This window comes from Camellia sinensis, chromosome 6 (assembly GCF_055761805.1).
Source record: "Camellia sinensis isolate YWXY chromosome 6, ASM5576180v1, whole genome shotgun sequence".
Lineage (NCBI taxonomy): Eukaryota > Viridiplantae > Streptophyta > Magnoliopsida > Ericales > Theaceae > Camellia > Camellia sinensis.
Window position 1 is genome coordinate 135,997,440 of NC_138966.1, and position 18,961 is coordinate 136,016,400.

The window sequence follows — 18,961 nt, forward strand, 5'->3', positions numbered from 1 at the left end:
ACCTGATCTCCAATATGAAGAACTAATCTTAGTAATCAATTTTCTGTATCTGCTAAAAAGTTATATGAATGGAATATCGATGGTCTTAGTGAAGATCAAATCCTTCAAAAATTAAATCATTTATCCATGGTTGCAAATAGTTATCTTGGTAATTACCCTGATTATACTCAACCTGAAATTGTCTCATTAATCACTTCTGGTTTTACTGGTATGCTAAAATCTTAGTGGGAAAAATATCTTACTGAAGATTAAAGAGAATCTATTTTACATGCAAGTCAAAAAGATGAAAATGATTTACCTATATTTGACAAAAATATTGGCTACTATAAACCTAATGGTAATAATACTTTAATTTATACCATAGTTCGACATTTTATAGGTACTCCTACTAATATTTATTCCCGTATACACGATCAACTTAGTAATCTTACTTATCCTACATTAAGCGATTTTAGATGGTATAAAGATGTCTTTATCTCTCGAGTTATGTTAAGAGAAGATTGTACTAAATCATTTTGGAAAGAAAAATTTATTAATGGATTACCTAATCTTTTTGCTCACAAAATTAGAGATGTTCTTAGTCAATCTACTAGTGTTATTGAATATGATAATTTAACTTATGGTGATATTATTAGTACTATTCAAAAGAAGGCTTAAGAATGTGTATTGATCTTAAACTTAGTCAAAAAGCTGCTAAAGACAAACACAAGGCTAAATATGAATTAGGAAATTTTTGTGAACAATATGGTTTACCCCCTGTAGCACCCTCTCGCCGTAAAAAACATAAACATAAGTCTTCCTCTAAATATTCTACTAAATATAAAAAGAAATATTTACCTTCCAAGTCAACTGATAAATTTTATACTAAACCTAAAAAGAAATATTATAGGCAATCACATCCCAAATCAAAATCTAATAAAGATATTACTTGTTACAATTGTGGTAAAAAAAGTCATTATTCTAATAAGTGTAAAGAAAAACAAAAACTAAAAGATAAAGTTAATCAACTTCAAATCAATAATGAATCAAAAATTCAATTATTTGAAATTTTCCAATTAAATCAATCTGCTAGTAACTCTGAAAATAGTAATCCTCCTGACACATCTTCTGATTACCATTCACCCAGTGGACATTCTGATAATGATATTGAATTAGGATGTAATGATATTTGTTGTAAACCAGTTAAACAAATTACTGTTCTTACTAAACAAAATCAAGAAGAAACTGCCCTTATTGAATTAATTAGTCGATTAGAAGATCCTGAATTAAAACAGAAATATACTGCTAAATTAAAATCTTTATTAACTGATAAGAAATTGAAACCTGACAAACCAATTATTAGTTTATCTAAAACTTTAGAAAGATTTAAAAATAAATCAAAAGACATTACTCTTCAAGATTTACAACAAGAAATTAATCAAATCAAACGTTTAATCAAAGATTTACAGAATAAAGATAAATTATTAGAAGATGAAATCACTGTTTTAAAAATTAATAAAAGTTTAGATAATTTTCAAGCTAATGATGACATTTCCTCAGAAGAATCTGATAATGAATCTGAACATACTAATCCTAATAATCTTTCATTTGATAATCGATCCCCTCATTCCTCTGATCATGAAAACAAAAGATTAAATCTTCTCAATAAAATACATATTCAAAAATGGTACTCCAAAATTAAATTAGTAATTAATGATTTTGAATTAGAAGTTATTGCTCTTATTGATACTGGTGCTGATCTTAATTGTGTTCAAGAAGGATTAATTCCTACTAAATATTATGAGAAAACTAGTGAAAAATTAACTTATGCTAATGGTAGTCAAATGCATATTAAATATAAATTACCACAAGTTCATATTTGCCAAAATAATGTTTGTTTTAAAACATCTTTTGTTTTAGTCCGAAATATGACTGACAAAGTTATTTTAGGAACACCATTTATATTTTTGCTATATCCATTTACTACTTCCACTCAAGGAATAACTACTCAAGCCCTTGGCCAAACAATTACTTTTAAATTTTTATCTCCTCCTGAACCTCTTGAATTACATCAATTAAAAGATTGTTCTATTTCCTAAACTATTAATAGATTAACTTGTCAGTTAAGATTTCTTAAAGAAGAAGTTAATTACAAAAGAATTGAGCAACAATTAACTGACCCAATTCTTATATCTCAAATTGAAGAATTTAAATTAAAATTGGAAATAACTGTTTGTTCAACTCTACCCACTGCCATTTGGCATAGAAAAAAACATGTAGTTACACTTCCATATATTAAAAATTTTAATGAATGAAAAATTCCTACTAAATCTAGACCTATTCAAATGAATCATGAATTAGTTGAAATGTGTAAAAAAGAAATCAATGAATTATTAAAAAATAAGATTATTAGTCATAGTAAATCACCTTGATCTTGCCCCGCCTTTTATGTTAATAAAAATGCTGAATTAGAACGGGGTGTCCCTCGTCTAGTTATTAATTATAAACCATTAAATAAAGTTTTAGAATAGATTAGATATCCAATTCCTAATAAAAAAGACTTAATCAAAAGATTTAGTCAAGCTGTCATTTTTAGTAAATTTGATTTAAAAAGTGGTTTTTGGCAAATCCAAATTCATCCTAAAAATCGATATAAAACTGTTTTTACTACACCCTTTGGTCACTATGAATGGAATGTCATGCCTTTTGGACTAAAAAATACACCTAGTGAATTTCAAAATATAATAAATGACATTTTCAATCCATTTAGTCATTTTTCCATAGTTTATATAGATGATATTCTCATTTTTTCACAAGCAATTAATGAACATTGGAAACATCATACCGCTTTCTTTTATATTATTAAAAGTCATGGTCTAGTCATATCTGCTCCTAAGATTAAATTGTTCCAAACTAAAGTCAGATTTTTAGGATATGATATTCACCAGAATACAATTTTACCAATTAGTCGCTCTATTGAATTTGCTTCTAAATTTCCTGATGAAATTCTAGAGAAAACCCAGTTACAACGTTTCTTAGGATCACTTAATTATATTGCTGAATTTTACAAAGACTTTAGAAAAACTTGTCAACCCTTATTTGATCGGTTAAAAGACAATCCTCCCCCTTGGTCTACTCATACTGCTATTGTTAAACAAGTCAAACAATATGTCAAGTCTCTTTCTTGTCTTGGTATTCCCACTGAAAATTCCTTTAAAATTATTCAAACCGATGCCTCTGATATTGGTCAATGGTTATGGTGGCATCCTTATCCAAAAAATCACTCCTCAGTCATCTGAACAAATTGTTCGATTTCATTCTGGTGTCTGAAATAAAGCACAAAAGAATTATAGTACTATTAAACAAGAAATTTTATCTACTGTTCTATGCATTAGTAAATTTCAAGATGATATTTTAAATCAAAATTTTTTACTTCGTGTTGATTGTAAATCTGCTAAATATGCTTTAGAAAAAGATGTTCAAAATCTTGCTAGTAAGCAAATTTTTGCCTGTTGGCAATTTATATTAAGTATTTTTGATTTTGATATTGAATATATTCCTGGTTGTCAAAATTCTATTCCTGATTTTCTTACCTGAGAATTTTTATAGGGTGGATAATGCTTATTCTCTCTATTTCATACCATAAACAGAAAATTAAACACTACAAATCCCTGATTAAGCATACTATTTCTCGCCTTGTTTTTCCTATTCCCTCTACTTCATACCAGAAACAAAAAATTAAACGCTACAAATCCCTGAGTAAGCATACTGCTTCTCGCCTTGCTTTTCTCAAATCAACCCATGTACCCACTAAACATGCTCAATATATTTAGTTCCATCGGATTAAAGCTCAACGCCAGCAACTTTCTCATTATATTAACTGTTTATATTCACACACTGATCAATTAGATATCCTCTATGGATGCTAATTTCATTTATCGATTTCACAGGTGTCTCGTCCTAGGCCTTCTTCTAAAGCCTTGGTCCCATCTAGTCAACCTTTTGTTCCTCCTCCTTTGGAGCTAGTCACCAAATATCACCCTGCTGAATTGGTTAATCATTACCAAATTCTTGGTAACATTCCTAAGCCCAGTTATATATCTGCTTTGGCTACTGATCCCTTTGCTTCATCAAGTCAAGCAGTTGTTCCTTACCCTCCAAACCCTATTAAATCTGCCCGATCAGATTATGTTAAATCTACTACTACTAATCTCTTTTTCAAAGAACCCAGTCACCCAAAGTGTCATACTGTTCATGATCTGGTTAAATCTTATTTCCTTCCTGGATGACATTTTGTTCCTCTCCATCCAAAAAAAAACAATTACCTTTTACAAAGACATCTTATTCAACCACCAGTTTATTGTGATTAAACCCATTTATGATCGTACTTACACAAGTGAAATTGTGTATCATTCACTCTATATTCACAACTTTGTTTCTCTGGATGATTGGGGCTCTCCTTATCAACTAAGAGATTTACCTGGTCATTCCATTCAATGTAGTTACTATGATTACATTGATACCTGGTTCAAAGTTCTCTTATATCAAAATGAGTCAAACAGTAACTCCTGGTTTCTCCAATTTGATCAAAAGTTCAAATTAGAATTACCTACTTGGTTTCTGCGATGGTGGACTCAATATGGCGCCATTTCAGAAATCTTCCCATCTGTAATTATGGAACAAGTCAACTATTTCTCCACTGTTTTCTCATTCACTCCACAGAGAAGGAAATTCCCTCCATTGCTCATTTTTATATCCAAATACAAAATCCCTTGGATATTCAAATGGCAATATGGTATTTCTGATGATGTTATTTACCGACAACACATGGTTAAATGGTGGGATAATTTCAAAATTTCACGCATTGTTAAGATTGTTCAAACTGAATTCCCAATCAACATACATGCTCCAACTCCTACTATGGTTAAAGCTCAACAGATCCCAACTGCTTCATTAACTCAGGGAAGCCAACTTCCTCCAGTCAATCTTAGAAGCCCAACATCCAGCTCTTCTAAGCCCAAGTCATCCAAATCAAAGATTAAATCCAAGTCAGCAAAGCCCAGTTTTGATTAGCCCAAGTCAAAGGACAAGTCCAAATCCAAGGTTAAGCCCAAGTCCAAGTCACCCAAAGATGAGCTCCTCCAAATGGCTCGTCTCCTCATGGCCCAAGCCAAGTCAGACTCGGATAACAACAGTTCAGAAGATGGTTCAGACAGTTCAAACTCTTCTGAAGGTTCAACTACTCAAAATCCATATGAACCCGAATTTCAAGATGCTCATGATCCATATGCTTAGTCAATTGTTGAATCAGTCAACATTGGATTCTATATATATGCATTATAGCTTCACTCTCTACTCATCTTTTGAGAAAAGCTGTTATTTTGTCTATATATTGATTTCCATCAGTCACATGCCACCGAAAGTTATGAATAGTAAAAGCCAAAGTCATAACTATTCATCAATCAGCCAAAAGCTTCAATCAACTTTAGTCATTTGGCCGAAAGTAGCAGACAGCACCCATGTGCTCCATTATGCTCTTCCAGCTATTGTTCACAAGCTGCATAGTTATTTTGTTTTGCTTATAAATTAAGTCATTCTAGTCAATTGTTGGACAGAGTTGGAAAAGAATTTGAGAGACCATTCCTTCCTCAAAAATTAGCTATCTCTGTACTTTATTTTCTATGTATTTCAAAGCAATTCTCTGCAGCTACTTCTATTAAACAATTGTAAGTTTTATTATTAACTGTTTTCTGTTTTGTAATATTTATTTAAACGGTTTTATTTTAGTGCTATTTCCTCCTTTCTACTTTCATTTTCCTACTTTATATAAATATAAGAAAGAAAGAAAGAAAAGAATAAAAGAAAGGTTAAAAAAAAAAACCAGGCCGACCCTCAAAACCTGGTCCGGGTCACCAGTTTTGCCGATTTGACAGCCAGGTTTTTCGGTTTTTCATTTTTACAACGGTTTTGCTCCCACTCCCGTTTTTGGGGGTTGACCGGACCAGAATAAGGCCCGGTTCCCGGTCCGACCGATCGGTTTGGTCCGGGTTTCAAAACATGAATATTGATGTGAAAAGTTAAAAAAATATTGATAATATTCTTAGTTTTAAAATTGAAAAAAGTTTATAATAATGTTTTTAGTTTTAAAAGTGAAAAAAATTGATTAATTTTTCAATTTTAAAACTACAAAAAATTGAGAAGTTTCTCAGTTTTATTGGATAGATTCACAAATTGAGAAATTGTCAAATTTTTTTAAAAAATAGTATTTTATTTTTATAAAATTTTATATTCAATATTAATCTTGTTTGATAGATCTCATTATGTAGGTTTCAGAAATATAAATTTTATTAAAAATAAATGTGTATAATAAAAGTTATGACATTTTAAAGTTTTGAAACAGCAAAATAAAAATAATAGGTTAGGAGAAGTTATCTAGGGCTATTGGGGCATGGTATGGTCAAGTGGTTGTCCAAAAGAGCTGTGTGACATTTGGTAAAACTTTTAGTAGAATATTTGGGGTCTCTAGCATTACTCTTGGTGAAAAGGGTTGTGTTTACAATTTTGTGTTGGGGTATGGGCATAAGGTTTGGTAATTGGTAGATAACATTGTCATATGGTACACTTAAAATACTTAATAATTTTTCTTAGTATTTAATAAATTGACTCTTTAATTACTTTTGCTTTTTTATAAGGGTAAAACAGTCGTATAAATAAAAATATATTTAAAATAAAATCTTATTGATAAAAAATAATGAAATAGTACTTAATGAAACACCAACCTTATAAATATAACTTTCGAGTAATTAACCCAAAAATGATAGGAGAATTTGTTCTCAATAAGAGGGTGGTATGTCCTGAATTTTTCTTGTTTAGTACCACAAATGACTAATTCTTCTGAATATAATTGGGGCCATTGTTAATATATATATATATATATATATGAATAGTGATATATAAACAGATATTTAATTTGACTCACCATATTATTTTACTATCAGCTTAGAGCATCTCCAACGGTGAACTTCTTTTTTCATCAAATTTGAGTAAAAAATGACTCATGTCAACAAATCTGATATCAGTTGCTCCAACGGTGTATCAAAATCCCGTGAGTCAACCGGTTGGTGAGTCAACCGGTTGGTGGGTCAACCGGTAAAGCCAATTTTTTTTTTTTTTTAACCTTTTTAAACTGTTTGAACCTACCTCCGTGGGTCAACCAGTGGGTCGACCGGTAAAGCCAATTTTTTTTTTTTTAACCTTTTTGAACTGTTTAAACCAGGCCAATTTCGCATGCACTGGTCGACCGGTTGGTCAACCAGGTGGTCGACCAAGGGGTCGACCAGGTGGTCATCCAAATGGTCGACCCATGTGTAAAATTCTGAAACTTTTCTGCTTCAACGGTCACACATAGTGTTTTGATGAAATATGTATTCTATCATCAGTTTGATGAATCGTTTGCTGAAATCCCAATTTGATATCAATTTGGTGTAATCGTTGGAGTACCAAACCATAAATTTTTCGCTAAATTTAAATTTGATGTCAACTTTAATGAACTGTTGGAGATGGTCTTACTCCTCATATTAACCTACTGTCAGCCTACCAACATAAACCCTACTGTCGCCATTTAATGGTAACCTATTAACCTAAACCCAATTGCCACCATTTAATAGTAACCTTTTACTTCCGCAGGTCCAGCCTTATTTATTGTAGCCTTTCACTTCTGCAGGTCGCAGAGTTGGACAGAATTTGGGAAAAAAGGTTAACACATTTATAGTTGCAATCTTCATTTCAACACAATTTTTAAAGTTTATAACTAATTTTTTCATTTATTTTTTAATACAGTTATTGTATTTAGGTTCACATAAAGTACTCATTATTGATGATAATTAGATTATATTTTGTGATTGTGATTGTAATTGTGATTGAACTTAATTTATTTTAGGAGAAATTACATTAACGGTCTCTATAGTTTGAGACTTATGTCACTTTGGTCCCTGACTTTTCAATTGTGGCACATTTGACCATAAATTTTGAATCTTGTTCTAAATAAGGACAATTGAAGATACCATTGCTTAATTTCAAGAGTAAAATCGTCAATTTGATAAAATATCAATTAAGTTGACATGTCCAAAAAATATTTTTGAATTTTTAAAAATTATTTCTACCTATTAAAGATAAAATTATGTAAAATTGATAAATCTTTTAGACATTTATTTATTTATTTATTTATTTTACCAGAATAATTTTTATTATGTATTTGGATGATCATGTAATGGGTAATTGTTTTTATTTTCATTAAATTAGTTTTTATTTTTCTAAAATTCAAATATGTCAATAACTTTAATATCATTATTAAATTAATCCATTAAATCAAAAAAATCTAAAACTAAAAATATTTCATATATTAAATATATCGATTACACATTGAAATCCTAACAACCATTTATTATATGATCATTATCTAAACACATAATAAAAATTAATTTGATAAAATAAATAAATAAATAAATATCTGAAAGATTTATTAATTTTACATAATTTTATCTTTGATGGGTAGAAATAAGTTTTAAAAATTCAAAAATATTTTTTTAACATTTATTTTTTCAAATTAGTTTATATTTTATCAAATTGACGATTTTGCCTTTGAAATTAAGCAATGATATCTTCAATTGTCTTTATTTGGAACAAAATTCAAAATTCAGGATCAAATGTGTCACAATTGAAAAGTTAGGGACCAAAGTGACACAAGCCCTAAACTATAGGGACTGTTAGTGTAATTCATCATTTATTTTAATCTGTGTTTTTCGAGGAAAAAAAAAAGGCGAATTACACTAACCATTCCTATAGTTTGGGGTTCATGTCACTTTAGTCTCTGACTTTTTAATTGTAACACATTTGACTATGAATTTTGAATCTTGTTCCAAATAAGGATAATTGAAGATACCATTGCTTAATTTCAAGGGCAAAATCGTCAACTTGATAAAATATAAACTACTTTGACACAAATAAATGTCAAAAAATATATTTAAATTTTTAAAAATTATTTTTACCTACTAAAGATAAAATTATGTAAAATTGATAAATCTTTTAGACATTTTATTTTTTTACCAAATTAATTTTTATTATGTGTTTGGATAATGATTATGTAATGGTGGTTGTTAGAATTTTAATGTGTAATCGATGTATTCAATATATAAAATGTTTTTAGTCTTGGATTTTTTGATTTAAAGGATTGGTTTAATAATGATATCAAAGTTGTCGCCATATTTGACTTTTGAAAAAATAGAAAATAATTTAATGAAAGTAAAAAAAATTACCCATTACATGATTATCATCCAAGCAAATAATAAAAATTATTTTGGTAAACAAAAAATAAATGTCAAAAAAATTTATTAATTTTACATAATTTTATCTTTAGTGTGTAGAAATAATTTTTAAAAATTCAAAAATATTTTTTTAACATTTATTTTTATCAAATTAGTTTATATTTTATCAAATTGATGATATTTCCCTTGAAATTAAACAATGGTATCTTCAATTGTCCTTATTTGAAACAAGATTCAAAATTCAGGGTCAAATGTGTCACAATTGAAAAGTCAGGAACCAAAGTGACACAAGTTTCAAACTATAGGTATAGCGATTTTGGTTTCGACCCGACCTTTGTTATATTCTGGACTCGGGTTCCGTGGTTGTATGTCGTTGTCCATGTCTTGCTTTCCTCCTTTAATTCTTTGAATTTGAGTTTTGGAATATGTTGGGCGTGTTTGTAATAGGTTGGTTGCTAGTTGGTTTAGATTGTTGCTGCCCAGATTTTGGCTCCTTCGCTCGAGCGAGCCTTGTATAATTTGCTTTTTCGCTCGAGAGAGGTTTCTTACGCTCGAGCGAGTTTTGAGAGTTCTCAGGTTTTCTTTCTAGACGCAACATTTCTGGGAAGATGAAGTTCTTTGCTCGAGCGAGGCTTCTTGCGCTCGAGCGAGGGTGTGCGTTTGTGAAATACCTGAAGGTATGTATTCTACGCTTAAGCAATACTTCTTACGCTCGAGCGAGGTCACTTGTTGTGTCTAATCGCTCGAGTGACCACACCTTCGCTCGAGCGAGAATCGTGTATATTAGTTCGCAGCAGAGCATTTTTGTATCACTTTTTGCATCTCTTCTCAATCAAAACCCTAATCTGGTATTCTCTCTCTCTTAGGTTCTCTCTCTTTACAAATACCTCAAGATCCAAGCATCTCTCAACCCTAGTCCCTTTGTTAAAGAGTTAGAACATCTTGTGGGCTTCCTTTTGATCAGAACAAAACTAAATTTGGAGCATTTTTGAAGTTCTTCATCATCTCCTTTGGGCTTCTACTCTTAAGGTAGGGATATTCTACACCTTGTTATGGTTTTTAACCTGGGTGTTTGTCATTTTGTATCAATGGTGGGATTTAGGAGGATTTGGGTGAAGTTAGGGTTTGAGCCCAAAATTTAAAAGAGGGATTTTATGTTGGGTTCCATGAATATGGATATGGGGTATTGAATATGAGATTATGTAAGTTAAAATAATGAAATCTGAACTTGGGTTTGATTTTTGAAAAAGGGAAAAAATTGTCCTAATTTGTGTTGAATAATTATTTGGTGTAAATAATTGAATTGATGTAAGAAATATGAAATTGGGGGGATGTGTGAATGAATGGTGTAGTTGGATTTGATAAATCACTCACCTATGAAAAACTTGATAAATTGTACATCTGTTTAGAAATATCTGTTTTGGGCTATCGGTGGAGGATAGCTGTGATTGTTGTAGAAACTGTATGAGGACTAGGTGAATTGAAACTGGTCATTTGAATTATGTCATTGAATATGACGGTTTGATTAAACCATTAAATATGTGATTTGAATAGTCATTGTATACGACAATGCTTTTAAATACATTGTATATGTATTATTGTTTGGGAGGAGATAGGGGATGGACTCTATCTAAAATTAAGTTGGCCGGAATGTCTAGGGCGAAAGTCCCGAAATCTTATATATATATATATATATATTTGGGTGATGATTCCCTTGGACGAGGATCCATAAAATGGCAAGAAGTTTGAAGTGTTTGAATAATGAATGATATTGAAATGTGAATGAATGAGTTGTAGTCTCATTTGGGATTGTTTAAATGATAAGAATCTATACTTATGCATTGATTTGAAATGAATGAATGAATGAAAATGGATTAAGTTTTGGTTATCAGAATGGAATGGTAAGTGGAAGAATGTAAGTTTGCCTTGAGCATTGGACTTTTATCTGACATTTATCTCTTAGTTAAATTCCATATATTGTGTTAGTCTATCTCTGATGGGCTTTGGCTCACCCTACTTGGGAAACCATTTTCAGGTATTGGTGATATGCCACCTCCAAGGACATAGCTTGGGAGGACTAGAGGCTGAAGGCTTTCTTTAGTTACATTTATGCTAAAATGTTTATTTAAGCCGAGGGCTTTACATGTATAGAGCTAGGACTCTTTCTTTTGTTATAACCAAGTGATAGCTTGGAAAGATGTAAGCCTGTAGGGCATTTATTTTGTTGTAATCAATTAGTGTTATATGCTGTAGTTTCATAACGAACATTTATGAAAGTATAAGGCATGTAATATCTTTTGAAATATTAACTCTGATGAATGAAGTATACCATATTATTATTATGTTCATAGATCTTATGGAATGGATTAATTACATTAATTTTTTGGGGCGTGACAACTTGGTATCAGAACGTACCGGGTTTGAATACTTTGGTACGTGGGAAGTGATTAGTACTACAATGGTTTTGTCTCGCTTGTTAGAGACTTAACTACGGATGCTATGTGCTTATATGATAACATGTCTATGTGATTATATGGGTATAGGATTTAATTTCTAGGATGTTGATCGGGTCGGGTCCATGGGTTTCTGGGAGTCCTGTTAGAAAGGCACTTGATCACTGTCGTTTCTAACTGACACTCTAGTGACGCCACGGGACGGTCATTATCTAGAAATGAAATCCGTATGTGTTTATATGATCGTATGCTTATGTAGAGTGAATTATAGTTGTCCATCGTATTAGGACGTGGGTGAATTAGCTTCGACACATTTGCAAATGTGCTAATGTCTATCGTTACCTTTATTAGGATGTCAGGACAAGGTCGTGGTGGTAGGCGTGGTAGGCCTAGGAGGCACGAGATGCCCATACCGGATGAAATTCTGGCACAAGAGGAAGGGGTTGCTCAGGCCAATGTGGCCGAACCAGTTAGTCAACAGGCCATGGGCGCCTTAGCCCGTGAAATTGCTGGAGCATTGAGGGAATCCATGGATATTCTTAGAGCTGAGAATCAAGTCTAGGCCCATGTAACTGAAGCTGGGCCGTCCTTTCTGAAGAGGGAGTTCTTCCGGTCAAATCCAGACAAAGTTTTGGGTGATCCTAGGGAGCCGCTAAAGGCTGATGAGTGGCTAAAACAGATGACGAAAACATTTGAGATGCTCGGCATCGAAGACGGAGGTTTGAAAGTGACCTTGGCGTCCTTCCAGCTGAAGGGAGACGCGGGTCAGTGTTGGAAATATGCACGGGGACGCATTGGAGGGACTTGGGAAGCCTTTGTGGATGCTTTCCAGGATATGTACTTATTTGCTACAGTAAGGGAGAAGTTGATAGATCAATTCTTCAAGTTGGTGCAATTGAATACACTAGTGGTTGAATTTGAGGCCACTTTCACTAGTTTGTTGAGGTTTGCACCGGAGTTAGTGGCGACCAAGGAGCGCCGATGTTTGGAGTTTGAGAAGAGGTTGTAGATCGGACTTATGTTCAGAGTGGTCGGGTCCATGATTAGGGACTATGGGCGCCTTGTGGAGGCTATAGCCCATCTTGAGACTATCATGCATGCGGAGGAGGAGAGGATGAAGGGCTCCAAGAGGAGTCGGGATGGACAGAGGGGTAGTAAGAGGTAGAGGGGTTCTAACCCTCAGTAGTCCCAGGGAGCGCATTTGAGGTCTACCTTTCCAGTGCAGAGTTCAGGTTCTGGGAGAGGTGGTCAAAGAGACATCACTTGTTTCAAATGTGTTCAGTTGGACCACAAGTCTCCAGCTTGCCCACAGAAAGGAGGAGGGCAGCGAGCAGCTTCATCTTCGGTTCGTTCTCAGGGCCAGGGTCAGGGCAGAGGCCAGCCGCTCACTTATTATCAGTGTGGGCAAGCGGGGCACTTGAAGAGGTTTTGCACACAGTTGGGTGGCACATCTGGTTCGTGTGGTTCGAGGCAGACGTAGAGTCACCAGCCAGTGCAGTCAGTATAGGCCTCAAGGGCCAATCAAGGAGCCTCTTCGGCTCAATCAGTGCAGTAGTCTTATGCTCCGAGGGGTGAGCAGGTAGATCAGAGACCTACAGGGCGCGTGTATGTTGTTACAACACCAGATCTTGTACCGGTTCCATCTGTTGTGAGAGGTACCTTTTTGTTTTACAACTCGGTTGCTAATATGTTGATTGATACGGATGCATCCCATTCATTTATTTCGTCTGCATTTGCATATGTTTTGAGGTTGGAGTTGGCACAGTTAGTATCTCCTATAGGTGTCGTGTCACCTGTTGGGGGTGAGATGATTTTGAAACAGGGGTGTCAAGGCTGTGATATAGAGGTCGCCAATCGCCGGCTTCCTTTTTCTTTTATATTGATGGACATGTCTGGTTTTGATATTATTTTGGGTATGGACTGGTTATCGTCATACCGGGCTATTATAGATTGCTACCGTCAGAGGGTTACTGTATGTACCTTGAGCGGTGATTACTTTTATTTCTTGGGGGACCGGGTGGATAGAGTCTTATCACTAGTGTATGATCCGCGTCGGCGGAGTGAACTTAGCTGTCTTCTTGCTAGCTTTTCGAGTAGTAAATGGGATGAGGCCCGGGTTGAGTTGCCTAGAGTGGTTTGTGAGTACTCGGATGTCTTTCCTAAGGATCTTATTTGTTTACTACCTCACCAAGAGATCAAGTTCTCTATTGATCTAGTGCTTGGTACGACACCGATTTCTATGGCACCGTATCGGTTTGCGCCAGTTGAGTTGAGTAAGCCAAAGATTCAGCTCCAGGAATTATTAGATAATGGTTTTATTCGCCCTAGTATTTCGTCTTGGGGAGCACCGATCCTCTTTGCTAAAATGAAAGATGGAGCCTTACGACTTTGTATTGACTATCGAAAGTTGAACCGGGTTATGGTTAAGAACAAGTATCCAATGCCTCGTATAGATGACCTGTTCGACCAGTTGAAAGGGTTTCGTTGTTTCTCCAAGATAGACTTAAGATCGGGTTACCACCAGTTGAGGGTCAGGGAGGAGGATATCCCAAAGATGGCATTCCGTACTCGGTACAGCCACTATGAGTTTCTTGTGATGCCTTTTGGGCTAACCAATGTCCCAGCTGTGTTTATAGACTTGATGAACCGAATCTTCTGAGAATTCTTAGACCGTTTTGTGGTCATCTTTGTGGACGATATTCTGATTTACTCATCCTCTGAGGAGGAGCACGAAGAACACTTACGAGTGGTGCTTGAGTTGCTTAGAGCCCATAAGCTGTATGCTAAGTTTGGGAAGTATGAGTTCTGGCTAAGAGAGGTTAAGTTCTTAGGCCATGTAGTATCTAGGAAAGGGATGACTGTAAATTCATCCAAAATTGAGGCAGTGCAGGATTGTGCACAACCTAAGAATGCTTTTGAGATTCGTAGTTTCTTAGGGTTGGATGGGTATTACAGTCGGTTTGTGAAGGATTTCTCCAGATTATTTTCATCTTTGACTAGATTGAAGAGGAAAGAGGTCAAATTTGTATGGAGTGAGACTTGTGAAAAGTCGTTCCAAGAGCTTAAGGTCAGACTTACTACCACCCCAGTCTTGATTATTCCAGAGAGAGGTTTGGGCTATTTAGTGTATTGTGATGCCTCACGAGAGGGTTTGGGTTGTGTATTGATGCAAGAAGAGAAAGTAGTAGCCTATGGCTTACAGCAGTTGAAAATAAACGAGAGGAACTACCCTACCCATGATTTAGAGTTAGCAGCTGTGATTTTTGCCTTAAAGATTTGGAGGCACTATCTGTACGGTGAGAGATTTAAGGTGTTTTCTAATCATAAGAGTTTGAAGTATCTGTTTACACAGAAAGACTTGAACTTGAGGTAGAGAAGAATGATGGAGTTCATAGAAGATTATGACTTTGAGTTGCATTACCATCTTGGGAAGGCCAATGTTGTGGCCGATGCCCTAAGTAGGAAATCCATCAGTAGCATAGCTTGCATTGCTATATGGGAATGGGAGATGTTGGGTGCCCTTGGGGAATTTGACTTGCATTTGGGCAAATCTGTTGAGTCTGCAGCCTTATTTTCAGTAGTTGTACAACCTACACTTGTGAACCGAGTGTTAGAAGCACAGAGGGGTGACTTTGAGGTAGAATTCCTCCCGGAGAAGATCTCCTGTGGGAAGGTAGAGAAGGGTTTGACTATGTATCTCGACCTGAGTGTGAGGTACCGTATCGTTTGTTTGTACCGGAGTCTTGCCGAGAGGAAGTACTCTGAGAGTTTCATCATTCATGCCTTGCGGTGCATCCGGGAGGCACAAAGATGTATCATGATCTGAGTTGCCAATTTTGGTGAAGGGGTATGAAAAAGGATGTGGTCGTGTTTGTATCGAAGTGCCTTACTTGTTAGCAAGTGAAGGCCGAACATCAGAGGCCAGCGAGTTTGTTACAGCCCTTGTCTATAGCTGAGTGAAAATGGGAGCATGTCATGATGGATTTTGTTATGGGCCTTCCGAGGACTCAACGACGTAGTGATGCCATTTGGGTGGTAGTTAATCGGTTGACCAAGTCAGGGCATTTTATTCCTAAGAGCGTGAGTGATTTGGTAGACTATCTTGCCGACTTGTGTGTTAGGGACACAGTGAGGTTGCATGGGGTCCCTGTGACGATTGTTTCGGATAAAGATCCACACTTCACTGCTCGGTTGTGGCAGAGCTTGCAGAGTGCCTTGGGTACTAGATTGACTTTTAGTACTGCTTACTATCCTCAGACTGACGGGCAGTCCGAGCGTACTATCCAGATTCTTGAGGATATGCTTCGAGGTTGTGTCCTTGACTTTAAGGGGTCATGGGAGAGACATTTACCCTTAGTGGAGTTTGCCTACAATAATAGTTTCCAATCGAGTATTGGCATGGCACCGTTTGAGGCCTTGTATGGCCGACTGTGTAGATCTCCAGTGTATTGGACCGAGGTGGGTGATGCACCTTTGTTGGGTCCAAAGATGGTCCGGGAAACGACGGAGAAAGCGACACTTATCTGTAAGAGGTTGGTTACAGCTCAGAGCCGTTAGAAAAGTTATGCCGACCGTAGGAGACGACCTTTGTCCTCTGAAGTGAGTGATCACGTCTTTCTGAAAATATCACCTAGGCGGGGTTTGATGAGATTTGGGAAGAATGGGAAGTTGTCCCCTCGGTTTATTGGCCCTTTTGAGATCCTTGAGCTAATTGGAGAGGTTGCCTATCGTTTGGCGTTGCCGTCACAGCTTTCCAGAGTTCATGATGTTTTTCATATTAGTATGCTTTGGAAGTATGAGCCGAATCCATCGCATGTGTTGGATTGGACCGACTTAGGGGTAGACGAGAATGCCTCATATGAGGAGAGACTGGTGAGAATCTTGGATAGGCGGGACCAAGTCTTGCGAGGCAGGACAATTCCCTTGGTCAAAGTATTGTGGAAACATCACGGGGTTGAGGAAGCAACTCGGGAGCGTGAATTGGAAGTTCGTGAGAAATATCCGGACTTATTTGTTAATGTTTGAGTATGTGTTGAGATTTTAGTTTTGTTTATAAACTATAAAAACATTGTATATGTTTTGGATTATGAAAACATTGTAAATGTTGAATATGTTTTGGAAATGCAAACTTATCATAAACATTGAATATGTTTTGGAAACATGAGATATATGTATTGAAATTAGTTAAATTTCGGAAGATGCATATTGGTAATATATGTTGAACGTTATGTTGTGGATTTGTTCTCTTGTGAAGAGATGGAGTGATCGGTAGATGGGTCATGGTAATGAGAATTGAATTGTAATCATTTTGAAAATTAGGTAAACATGGTTTTGAAACATGATTTAAAATTTCGGCGACGGAATTCTTTATGGGGGGAAGTTTATAGCGATTCCGATTTCGACCCGACCTTTGTTTTATTCCGGACTCGGGTTCCGTGGTTGTATGTCGTTGTCCATATCTTGTTTTCCTTCTTTAACTCTTTGAATTTGAGTTTTGGAATATGTTGGGTGTGTTTGGAACAAGCTGGTTGCTAGTTGGTCTAGATTGTTGTTGCCCAGATTTTGGCTTTTTCACTCGACCGAGGCTTCTTACGCTTGAGCGAACCATGTGTAATTTGCTTCTTCGCTCGAGCAAGGTTTCTTACACTTGATCCAGTTTTGAGAGTTCTCAGGTTTTCTTCCCAGACACAGTATTTATGGGAAGATGAAGTTCTTTGCTCGAGCGAGACTTCTTGCGCTCAAGTGAGGGTGTGCGCCTGTGAAATACTTGAAGGTATGTATTCTACACTCAAGCAACAGTTCTTGTGCTCGAGTGAGGTCACTTGTTGTGTCTGATCGCTTGAGCGACCACTCTTTCGCTCGAGCGAGGATCATGTATGTTAGTTCGCAGTAGAGCATTTTTGTATCACTTTTGCATCTCTTCTTAATCAAAACCCTAATCCGACATCCTCTCTCTCTAAGGTTCTCTCTCTCTACAAATACCTTAAGATCCAATCACCTCTCAACCCTAGTCCATTTGTTAAAGAGTTAGAGCATCTTGTGGGCTTTCTCTTGATCCGAACAAAACTGAATTTGGAGCATTTTCGAAGTTCTTCATCATCTCCTTTAGGATTCTACTCTTAAGGTAGGGATATTCTACACCTTGTTATGGTTTTTAACCTGGGTGTTTGTCATTTTGTATCAATGGTGGGATTTAGGAGGATTTGGGTGAAGTTAGGGTTTGAGCCCAAAATTTAAAAGAGGGATTTTATGTTGGGTTCCATGAATATGTATATGGGGTATTGAATATGAGATTATGTAGGTTAAAATAATGAAATCTGAACTTGGGTTTGATTTTAGAAAAAGGGAAAAAATTGCCCTAATTTGTGTTGAATAATTATTTGGTGTAAATAATTGAATTGATGTGAGAAATATGAAATTGGGGGGATGTGTGAATGAATGGTGTAGTTGGATTTGATAAATCACTCACCTATGAAAAACTTGATAAATTGTTTGTTTGATAAATTGTACATCTGTTTAGAAATATCTGTTTTAGGCTATCGGTGAAGGATAGCTATGATTGTTGTAGAAACTGTGTGAGGACTAGGTGAATTGAAACTAGTCATTTGAATTATGTCATTGAATATGACGGTTTGATTAAACCATTAAATATGTGATTTGAATAGTCATTGTATATGACACGCTTTTAAATACATTGTATATGTATTGTTGTTTGTGAGGAGATAAGGGATGTACTACATCGTTTGGGAGGAGATAGGGGATGGACTCCATTTAAAATTAAGTTCGTCGGAATGTCCAGGGTAAAAGTCCCGAAATCTTATATATATATTTGGGTGCCGATTCCCTCAGACGAGGATCCGTAAAATGGCAAGAAGTTTGAAGTGTTTAAATAATGAATGAGTTGTAGTCTCATTTGGGATTGTTTAAATGATAAGGAACTATGCTTATGCATTGATTTGAAATGAATGAATGAAAATGGATTATGTTGTGGTTATCAAAATGGAATGGTAAGTGGAAGAATGTAAGTTTGCCTTGAGCATTGGACTTTTATCTGACATTTATATCTTAGTTAAATTTCATATATTGTGTTAGTCTATCTCTGCTTGGTTTTGGCTCACCCTAGTTTGGAAACCATTTTCAAGTACTGGTGATATGTCACCTCCAAGGACATAGCTTGGGAGGACTAGGGGCCGAAGGCTTTCTTTT